Genomic DNA, 11,138 nt, shown 5'->3' with positions numbered 1-11,138 from the left:
TACTACCAGTACTTCCCTGAGGACTTCTAGACTTGTGGTCAACCAGTTGACGTGCCTGTGTGATGGAGCTTCCATGCTAGAGTTATCTTTTATTTCCGCTATATTTGTGTAAAGACTCTGAGTTATATCGTTATGTAATAAACACTTGTGATGATACTCCCTATAATTTGTCGGCTTATGTGTGATTGATCTCTGGGCACACATAAGGTTTTGCATTCAATTTTATCCTTAAAATTGGGTGTGACACAATATCTACAATCTTCTTGCACTACAAAAAATGTGTTAATCTATGACGGATTGCCAGTGACGTTTTAAGAAACCGTCACGGTATAACGTGAAGCCCACTATGAGCCCATTGTTGGCTGAACCCTAACCCAATTCATTCCACAGGCTGCTACGGCCCTCTCTCACACCATCTCCTTCATCACCCCTCTCTCTCCCCTTGGTGCCAGGCAGCGGCGGTGATGCGGTTGCGGCACCATAGCCCGCACGGACACCTAGGTCTAGGAGCCCAGCACCCGGCGGCGTGCGCAGGCCCTCAGCTCCCGACAGTGCCTTGTCGCTGCAGCTCGCCCCTGCTCCTACCCTAGGGATTATCGATGGCGATCTCATGGTGAGGCGCGGATGCCACTACCATAGCGTTCTTGGCATGCAGCAAGGCAAGCTCCTCCCGTCCCCTTCTTCCCACTCCCCCTCTCTCACGGCATCCTCTTTTCTCTGCACAGGTCCATGGCATGGTTGTGACGAGCGAGGTACGCAATAAACCAATGTCTTCTATTTTTTTCTCAGGTACTGCTACTAGATCTGTGTGGCTTCGGCTCCTCGCTTCTAAATTATTAGGCAAATTTGATCCTACAACTTAGCTAGGAGTTGGGAAATGGTGGCATGGACAGGGTATCACCTGAGATCTTGCGAGGCCTAATCTCACTTACAGCACATTCAGTCACCTAATGTAATTGAGTCAGGGAAAAATAAAACAATAAAGGCACTATAAGAAACAACCAGAACAAACTATCAACAATTTTCCATTCCCTAATACATGAGTAGCACGGTCGAAAATTTCACTTGGTTTTTTTCCTTTCAAAATGAGAAGTTATTTGACATGATAACCATAGTGTTCTTGGTATCTTTTCTAGCTTTTTTTGGAATTTGTTCCCACTTGTCTGTGAGCATAATCTAATTTTTAGATGCTTCAAATTATCATATCATGAGCTCCAAATACTTGATTTGGGTTCTTTATGTTCCATAATATCTCTGAGAATTTTTCCCGAATTTTCGGAGCTTTCGGAGTATTTTTCGTGGCTTAAATAATAATTCTAGATTTTTCTGGAATTATTTTATCTATGAAATTAATTAATTCCGAAAAATAATAAAACCTCTCTTCCTTTTTAACACTCAAATCTCATGTGCAATAATTATAATAAATCTCAAAGACCATGTCTTTATTTATTAATGAGCTTTAATATTTATTTAGGCCCATTAGTAAAGGTGGAAGGTACAACATCAATTAGTATCATATTGCTAATTGATGTAGATGTGGAGAGTTTTTCTCCCTATATATATATATACTAACTCCTTAGGCAAAGCACACCAAAACTATATGAAAAGCCCCTAATTTAGGAAATCCCTCGTATAGTAAATTATAATTTTCTCTCTTTTTGCCGCCGCCGGCCAACTCCTACGACTTGCCTCGTGAGGCTCCATATTGCCATTGTTCAACTGCAGCCGAATGATGAAGGTGAGCACACCGTTATATTCCTTGCTCCCTTCTCGTCCAGATTTGTATCTCATCCTCATCAACAATCAGGTCGTGCTCACCTTGCATGGTTTTGGAATCTCATCTGTAGCTTTCTGACCAGCCCCATAAGCACGCTGAGCCGAGCGCCATCGAAGCCAGCCGATCAGGCCTAGAGTTTGGTCAGACATGAAAATTGAACATCGTTGCACATGGAAAATTGATGGAGTAAAACACCTGGAGCCGCTCTGCTCTTCTACATCAGTGGTGAGAGCCTCTTCATGTTTCTCTATTGTTTTTACGTTGTCTTTGAAGTATCGTTAATATCCGTAGGTTTTTATTTGCCAACCGCCTAGTTTCCTTGTGCATGTGCTCGCAGCTTCCTTTAATAGACCCAATGAGCATGCCGAGGAAACCTACAGATTAGGTCAACTTTGCTTGCTGCTGCGTTCAAATTTCCATGCCACTTATTAAAGGCAGAGCCATAATCGTGTGCAGGTGCAGCTTACATGCTTCGTTTTGCTGGGCCTGGAGAGCAAAACGTCCATTATATTATTAACAAGTCATCAGCACTTTCGGCTCCTTGCCACACATATATATCAAAGTATATGGCTGATGCTATGCTTGTCTCACCCTTACACGGTAATATATTTTTTATGCTCATTCGTAATCCTTTTTGAATTGGGATAATTCACTTGATTAGCTTACGTGCATAGACGGAACATTGAGTCTGTGTCCTTATATACCTTTAATCCTCTGCCATTTTATTATTAAAGCTCCACTCAAGTCCATTCAAGTTGTATGTACAACAACTTAATCTACATGTTAGAATTGACGTTTAACATGTTAAAAGTTTCTGAGTTTTATCAATCTTAATTTGATTAATATCTAAGCAACTAGTTTGTCAATAAATAAAAGCAATATAGGTTTCGTATTTCACTATTTTATAAATGTTATTAATATGATTTATTCCAACACGTCTTATGCAATTCCATCAAATGCACTCGCTTGTCTATTTCTTTTATTTACCAAGATATAATGTTTAACTTGCCTAATAAAATATAAAATAGTGTTTATAAATAAAACATTAACAGTTTTAATTTAGTTTTCAAGTTAAAATGTAATTTGATTTATCTGAAGTAATTTAACTTTATGCAGCTTTACTAAAATAAATGTAGGCTTTTCGTTTATAATATAAACTCCCGGTAGTCGTCTTTTTCACTATAACTTCGATTAGAGTGTTTTTACGTCTGTATGCTCGTAACGATGTGTCGATTAGTTTTCAAATCTTTTTATTGTTTGGTGTACTGTTCTAATTTAGTTCTATTGTTTGCTTCGTGTTTGATTGTATGAATGCTTGTGTGGTGCTTTATGATCATGTCTAGTCGGTGAGCCATACGTGGTGAATCTAGAAGCAGTTCTTTCAAGGTTTGGACTTGAAGAAGGAGCTAAGTTTAAGGCAAGTATAGCATGGGATCATCCTTGTTTCCTAACAACTTTAATCACACAATTCATATTGCATGTGTCTTCTTGCTAAGGATTTCCTAGTATTGATCTTATACCTTGTCACTTATGGTTTTGCATTGGGTAGCTTATGCTAGTGCTCCACTAAACCATGATCTTGTAATTTGATTAATGGAATATGCAATAAACATTAAAAGATGACTTTTTAGCAACTTTGGTAAAGAGGGCTGGAGCATTGGGCTATCTTATGCTGCTCTAGTTTCTCTCCATAAGGACTTATCTGTATATGACCATCCGGGACATACAGTACAGCTGTGAGGGCTACATGGCTCTGGCTTTAGCTCAGTATGAGGACCTTTTCTAGCTTGTTAGTGGTTACCCTTGTGGCGCAAATGGGGAATAGCAGACCGTAGATTCCTGCGGGTGAATCACATGGACTGACTAATGAAACCAAGCGGCCCTAACTTGTTAGACAAACATTTGAAAGGCTTCATAGTGAACCCTGCTGGCCTCCCTAGGAAGGGGGTTAAGAGATTAGCTACCTCGCGAAAGGGTGAATCATGACTCACAGTGAAAGTGTACAACCTCTGCAGAGTGTAAAACTGATATATCAGCCGTGCTCACGGTCACGAGCGGCCTTGGACCAATACAGAATAAATAATCACTAATGGCAAATCATTAAAGTTATTGTTGTTAATATATTGTTTATGCTATTCTTTATTCACTTTACTTGATCATGAGTTTGCTTTGGGACTCGACAACTTGATGCTACTCAAATGCTAAAATTGTGACAACTAAAAGCTAGCCTTTGAGCCTCATGAACCCCATGTTATTGTTGCTGAGTACGAGATGTACTTACGCTTGCCTTTACATTTTATTTGGATAAAAATCCCGGATGGGTACCAGATTGCTAGTTTGGAGAAGAGTCTAGGCTTGTGCTCAATCAGTCAGTTGTCCCTGTGGATTTGGAGCTTTCGCCTGAAGAACGGAGTGTCTTTCCGCTGTTTGATATCTAAGGTTATATCTTTTGTACTAAGTTCGTTATATATAAGCATTGTCTATTGAGATTACCCCTATTTGTGGCTATATGTGAGATTTGACTTCCTGGGCTCACATATGGTGTGTATCTGGTTTTGTTCTTAAAACCGGGTGCTACATGGTTGGTCGCAAAAACTAAGATATAACGACGGATCCTCTAACGATAAAACGAAATAGCAATAACGACCGACAGTCTGTTGTGAAAACAAGATATAACGATTAACTGAATGTTACTAATCTTTAACGTCCAACCTTCCAATGCCATATTGGTACTTTTAACGACCCCCATGTGACGTTAAATTTGGGCTGTGGTGTAGTGTCACTACACCACAGCCCCAGAGTAACAATGCACGACTGGTCGTTATATGTGGATGTAAAGACGCACCATTGGTCGCTATAGATCTATAGCGACACTTATCTGCTGTCGCTAAAATTGGCGTCGGTATAGGCTATAGCGTCCAACATTTTTTTAGCGACCGATGGTGTGATGATAAGTTGAAGAAATACCGACCAATGTGCTGATGACATATAGTGGTTATACTGTCCAATGCAGCAAGGCTACTAGGAGTTATACCAACCAATAATCCAACGCACAGATCACATGACCCAAATATATATTATCAATTATGCATTAACCAAATTAATCATTCTTTTAGACCTTATAAACATACAAGCTCACAATCAATGTCAGAATTAAGTCATAACATGGCTTATATTCATTCAAGCCAAATAAATGGCACATGTAACAACCATGGGTACAATAATCTTGTTCACAACACAAGTCTGCCTTGCACACCACACAGCAAACATGCCCTTGACAGCATAGCTAACATGTCCATGAAGTTAAATCTAAAATAACCAAAAGGAACTAGAATCCATGACCAAGCAGTTCTTTACAAAATGTTATGGCATCCAATACAAAGCAACATGGATCCATCGATGTTTTATCTTCACCTCACAAAATGTTTGATCTGCTTGCTACCACAAAATGTCCAGGTTGCTTCATGCTTACCCCAGTTCCATCCACTTCAGTGACTTTTGTGGACATCCCCTGCTACAAGACCAACATACCATTAGTTTGAGAAAATTACAAGATCATCACGTGAAACACGAGGGCTTTTATTCTTCCTTGTTGGGGCTGCATTCTTCAGGGGACTGGTAGCGCAGCAGTCCTTAAGTTGATTCATTGATCCTCCCAGTGGACAGGCCACCAGCACGATGCGTGGACGTGGACAGGCCAGCAGGACGCTGCGTGGATAGGCCAACAGGACGCTGCGCGAACAGGCCAGTAGCACGCTGCGTGGACGGGGCACTAGCAGGCTGCGTGGATAGGTCAACATCATGCTGCGTGGACGGGGCAATAGCAGGCTGCACAGATAAGGCACGGCCATGCAACGCAGACAAGGTAGCAGCACGCTCAAAGAGGGCAGGAGTATGTTGATCAGATAGGGCGGGAGTAGGAGCAAGAGGTGTAGGTAGGGCAGCAGCACGCGCAGATAAGGCAGCATCACGCTGTGTAGATAGGAAATTACCATGCTGTGTAGATGGGGCAGCAGGAGGCCTACGAAGAAGCAAATAATCTTCTTCATCAGGTTGTTCAGAGTTATCATTAATATCTGGAAAAACCTCATCTTCAAATGCTTGACCATCATGTGCTTGTGCCTCATCAACATGTTCTTGAGACCTTGGACTCTACATAAACAAGACAAGAGAAGTCATAACATGTCACATTACTATCCAGTATAACATACATTCAATAATCAAGACTGAAGTAAATATAAGTCAGGAGAATGCATTTACCACATGGCTTCGTGAGTTAGAACAGTTCTGTGAGCTTATTTCCAAATTTCTTCTTTCCTGCAGTTGCTGTTCCAATTCTTGTATGCGTTGTTCAAGAGCAGCTTTGTCACTCTCAACCTTTTCACGAGCTAAAACTTCCATTTGTAGTCTTGTTGACTTGTAGCACTTCAAACCAGGGGTACCAATATCTTGGGGAGTTGGTCTTAGACACAAAGCTCGAACACGCCCTCTTGGCTCCTTTTCTCCACAGGCAGCAGCAAGAACATCACCCTGTTGAATTGATCTTTCTGTCAACTCTGGATGGGCTTCAGCAATTGATTTAAGTTTGTTCTAACAAAAAGGAAGTTGGATGTTATGCAAAGGTCAATTAAGTTATGAAAGATAAATTCAGCTACTAACTACAAATCTGTTATGAAAAGAACTTACAATTATTGGCACTACTTGTTCGGTTGGAACTCCAGTTTTCCTTGTATGTGTTCTGATATAGACTTCATCTCTTCGAATAGGTCTCCCTAGCTGTACACTCTGAAATTGTTTCAATTCAGTGTTATGACTACAGCAAAATAAATGCACAAAAATTCAATGCAATTTCTATACCATTTCATGCCTATAAGCAGCAAAGCTCTTGCTTCCAGAGGTATGATGTATCCCCAACTTGGCACGATTAGCTTTTGATATTTCCCTTCGAGCCTAGGATACAAAGAAGGAAGGAAGGAATATAGTCTCCAGCTACTTACTGCGAAAATGAACTGGTCCAGCTATCTTTGCTTGGGCAGGAAGATGAACCATCAAGTGGACACTACTAGGTATGTGCTCATTAATGACACTACTCTTTCGTCACTGAAGATACCAAAATCGTCATGGAGTTTCTTTTGTGACGAATTAGTGACAAAATAGTGTTCGTCATGGAATGAGCGTCATTGATTGACAACGGTGACGAAATGGCAATTTTCGTCATAGATGAGGTCCTATTCTATGACGAAAATACCATCGTCACAGAAGAGATTTCATTCCATGACAAAACGTTTTCGTCATTGTTGTGCCCAACTTTTCGTCATAGCATGGCAATCTGTTAGGCTACCAAACAGCGTTTGCCATGCTGGCAGCTGACATGGCCGCCACGTGGCGTGCTGACGTGGCCACCATGTTGCATGCTGACTGACTGCCACGTGTCGTGTTGCCATGGCTTCCAAGTGGCATGCTGACGTGGCATCCTCCACGTGTCCAGGTCTGATTGCATATATTTTTCGTCATAGATTAAAATATAAATTCGTCGCTGATTGAATTATAATATCATCATAGAATAATTATTTCATCACAGTGGCAACTGCTGATTTCATTTCAACATGCAAGAAATATTTAATTCACCGAAAACATACATAAAACTAAATATTCATTACTCATAACTTAATTATCACTGCTACACTCGGTTCACTAGCAACTAAGTTCACCACACACTTGGTTTAAATAGAACATTTGCAAACCACCAGAACACAAGTCATTGCAAAATCAAAATTAGCTGGATGCCAAGCACCAGCAGCTACAGTTCCTAGTCAGTCCTACTACCAGCAGCTAAGCAGCTCTCATGTCGAAGAAGCATTGTTGATGGACAAGATACACTTGAGTAGCGCATTGTTCTCCTCCATTGCCTGCTGTTCATCTCCTCTATCTCCGTCTGTGTCCTCGCCAACCATTCCTCGGCTTCTTCACTTCTCCTCTTGAGATCATCAAGCTCACCTTGTACAACAGCCTTAGCTTCAGTTGCTAGTTGCTCCCGAAGGTCACTTTCATTTGATGCAGATGCTTTGGAGGATGACACTGGTTTGATACCAACACTCTTGAGGAAAACATTTGAGCTGTTTTTAGAGAGCACTTGGGACACAACCTGCACACTAGATACTTTTGTCTCACATTCACCAACAGGTTCTGCTCTCAAAGCTTCCATATTGACCTGAAACACCAATTACCCTTCGTTAGTTGTTAATTGTTGCATGAATCTGAGGAGGAAATATTAGACAACATGTATTTGAAAGAATATAACAACTAACGATACTACTGCTACCAATAGACAGAAAAATAATCTGGCAAGAAAATATCAAAATTGATAACTAATTGTAATGAGCAATAGATTAATTAGTGGCTGAATACAAGTAGCTAATTTGAGAATGAATTGAAGTTTATTTTGAACTCTGAATGAGTACTTCTACTGACCATAAGTCATGCTTGGTTTAGAGTTCAAACTTCAGAGAACAATGGTCCGGCTAACCCCTGCCTTTGCCTGAGCTAGTGCTTGACTTTGACATGTTGCTTCCTGCTATAGTGCTTCCACCATTATTACTAAGTATGGCCATTCTTTACCATGGAGCTTTTAAAGCTCCGTAGGTTTGGTATCTCTATCTCTACCAGCTTTAAAATACTATGGGACTTGGATTCTTTGGACTATGCTACTCATGAACATGAATCATGCGTGTAAGATTAGTTTTCTTTTAGTGGGTCACGGAAAACACAGCAATAACATTTGATAGTAGAATCAGCTATAGTTAACTTACATGGCTTCTGGATCATTAAAAACACTCATGACCAAGTCAGATATGCTGTTTCCAGCAGCATTTCCTGATGCAGAAAACGTTGCAGCCTGAGGAAATAAATATGAAACATTAGAAAGAGACTGGTAGATATTTGTAATACTATACAGTTAGAGAAACTACCTGATTATTAAAGGGCCGAACTTGGTTAGTATGACCAAGGGTTGCCGTACTGGCATTTATTTGGGCCTGCAACCAATGTCACCATAAAAAAAATGATCACTGCTAACCATAAAATCACCCGCAAAAAACTTAGTAAGTCACTCAACTCCCAGAATTAAATATGTGGGATCTTAGTACCTTTGGCCTGGTGTGATCCAGATGCACCTGAATGCAGTGCAGAAAGTGATGGGGTATTTCATTGAAGTCTGTCACACGCCTGCCAAGAAATCATAAACAGTAAGATTTCAAGAAGTATGTCTGAAGTAGCTGTATCGAATTCACAATATATTTGCCCAGGCAAGGTGAGACTTTATCCTCAATACTAGTTCATAAGTGAGAATCATCGCAAGAAGATCTTGCTACCAATTTTGAGACATCAGATGACAAACAACTTTCAATATGATATAATGTTGGATAAGCAACAATGAAACATTACATATTTCATTAACAACAACATACTGGAGTACAAATAACCTAGACGAGTTGATGCAAACCTAGCAACCACTAAGTTGTTATTTGAATTTGACACAGCATAGGCCTTTTATTTAGTCTTCTACTTTAGCACAGGAAAAATGAAATTTTAGTACAGTGGCGTAATTCCATGAAAGAGATCAAACAACACACCAGTAATCCACAGGAAGCAGACATTGAAAGTAAGCATCACAAATCACCATGCAGGAGTAGAAAGACTAATAAGTATATAGAGCTCACCGCACAGAGTAGGCAACTATATGGCGCTTTCCTTGAAAACCTTTCAAACCGCCATTGACTATAACATAGTCCCCGTCACTTGTAAAACTGAAACAAAGCAACACTATCAATTTTGACGCATGACAAACTAAATAGTTAATCTGTAATTCTTACTTGACATCAGCCATTTCCTTAGCGTCGGAAGACTCATTTTCCCTTGAAAAAAAAAGAACGACATTAAATTAATGGAACAATCCAAAAGTGCTAAACATCAAATACGATCTGAAGCATCCTACCAACGATTCACATCTATCTTGCCGGCACCATCATGAAGAGTGAATTGAACATCTTTGACGTGCTGAACCTTATTCAACATGCGTCAAAACAAGCCTAACCTGCAATTCAGAGTAAATACAACATTTTAAATGACTTCGATATGCCAACTAAATGCTCAATGCAAAACCGTCTGAAACCAGATAAATTAGATTTCACAAAAAAAGACATTATAGCAAGTATTGGAAAATTTGCATAAAAGGGAAGCATTTCATTGGGGCCCACCATACCTATGTCCTAGAGGCTAATTTCCAGTAGAACAACATCAGATAAAAGAGGCCATTTTTCTTTCTTAATGGATAATGGGTCTACTAATGAACAAATCTTCCATCCAAGCAGTGTGACCATCCAAAATGCAAATCTTACGAATGAATCTTGCAATTCTAAGCACCGCCCGGGAAAAGCCGCGTCCATGATCTGTTTCACGGTGAGCGGGAGCAGCGTCTGCGCGCTCCAACCCTGCCCACCACACCGGTCGATCGGGAGCGCCCGTAACGGGTCAGCAGGGGATGGAGAACAAATGGACGAAAGGGAGCAATACAAAGGCGAGGGGGATTAGGAAGGACCTTGGAGAGGCCGCTGCTCTCCGGGACCACCGTGGACTGTGAGGGCATGAAGCCCCGCCGCCGAAGAGCGAGTTAGCGTTGGCGGCGCCACCGCCGCCGCCGCCGTACATCGTGGCGGTTGAAGCCCTAAACCCTAGGCTTCCTGAGGAAGGAAGGGAGGAGCAAAGGAACGAGGGCGGGAGAACGGTTGGGCTGGGGAGCCTTTCCTCTATTTTGAGCGGAAATGCAGGGAGGCAGCGCAGCAGGCAGGCGGGCATCGGTTCTATCGGACGACTACTGCGCGCAGCTATGCCATTACTTTTGAGTCCGTGTTTATTAATCAATCTAAAAATAGCTTTTCTAATCCAATATTTTTTTTCGGATTGACGCAGGCTGCTGGTTAAGTAACATGTGTCCCAAAACCAACAAACACACTTTAATAGCGCAATGGTAAGGAAGTTTGAGATTCTTTATGAGCTCTTGGGTTCGAATCTGATGGGAGTTAGCTTTTTTACATTTTTCTAACATTTTTTGTATTTTTTATTTGTCTATGTTCATTTTTTGCCAGATCTTCAATTAGTATATTATTACTTATTGATTATGACATAAAAGCTTAAAATGATTTCGACGAAGTCGTACTATACATCCCTCCACAAGCATGAAAAACTTTGACTTAGTGACAAGGCTATATGTGAGACCCTTGTGAGGATGTGTATGACCACTTTCTGAGAATCAGTTCAAACTTTTTTATCATCATTATGCACCAAAATAAGGTGTTTATGCAAG

General features: G+C 40.8%; 1 pseudogene; it reads right to left on the bottom strand.

Moving 5' to 3' along the window:
- LOC8086486 lies at window positions 8,583-10,483 on the bottom strand (annotated as a pseudogene).

Source organism: Sorghum bicolor, chromosome 6 (assembly GCF_000003195.3).
Source record: "Sorghum bicolor cultivar BTx623 chromosome 6, Sorghum_bicolor_NCBIv3, whole genome shotgun sequence".
Taxonomy (NCBI): Eukaryota; Viridiplantae; Streptophyta; class Magnoliopsida; order Poales; family Poaceae; genus Sorghum; species Sorghum bicolor.
The sequence above is the reverse complement of the archived record's forward strand: the minus strand, read 5'-3'. Positions and strand labels throughout refer to the sequence as shown.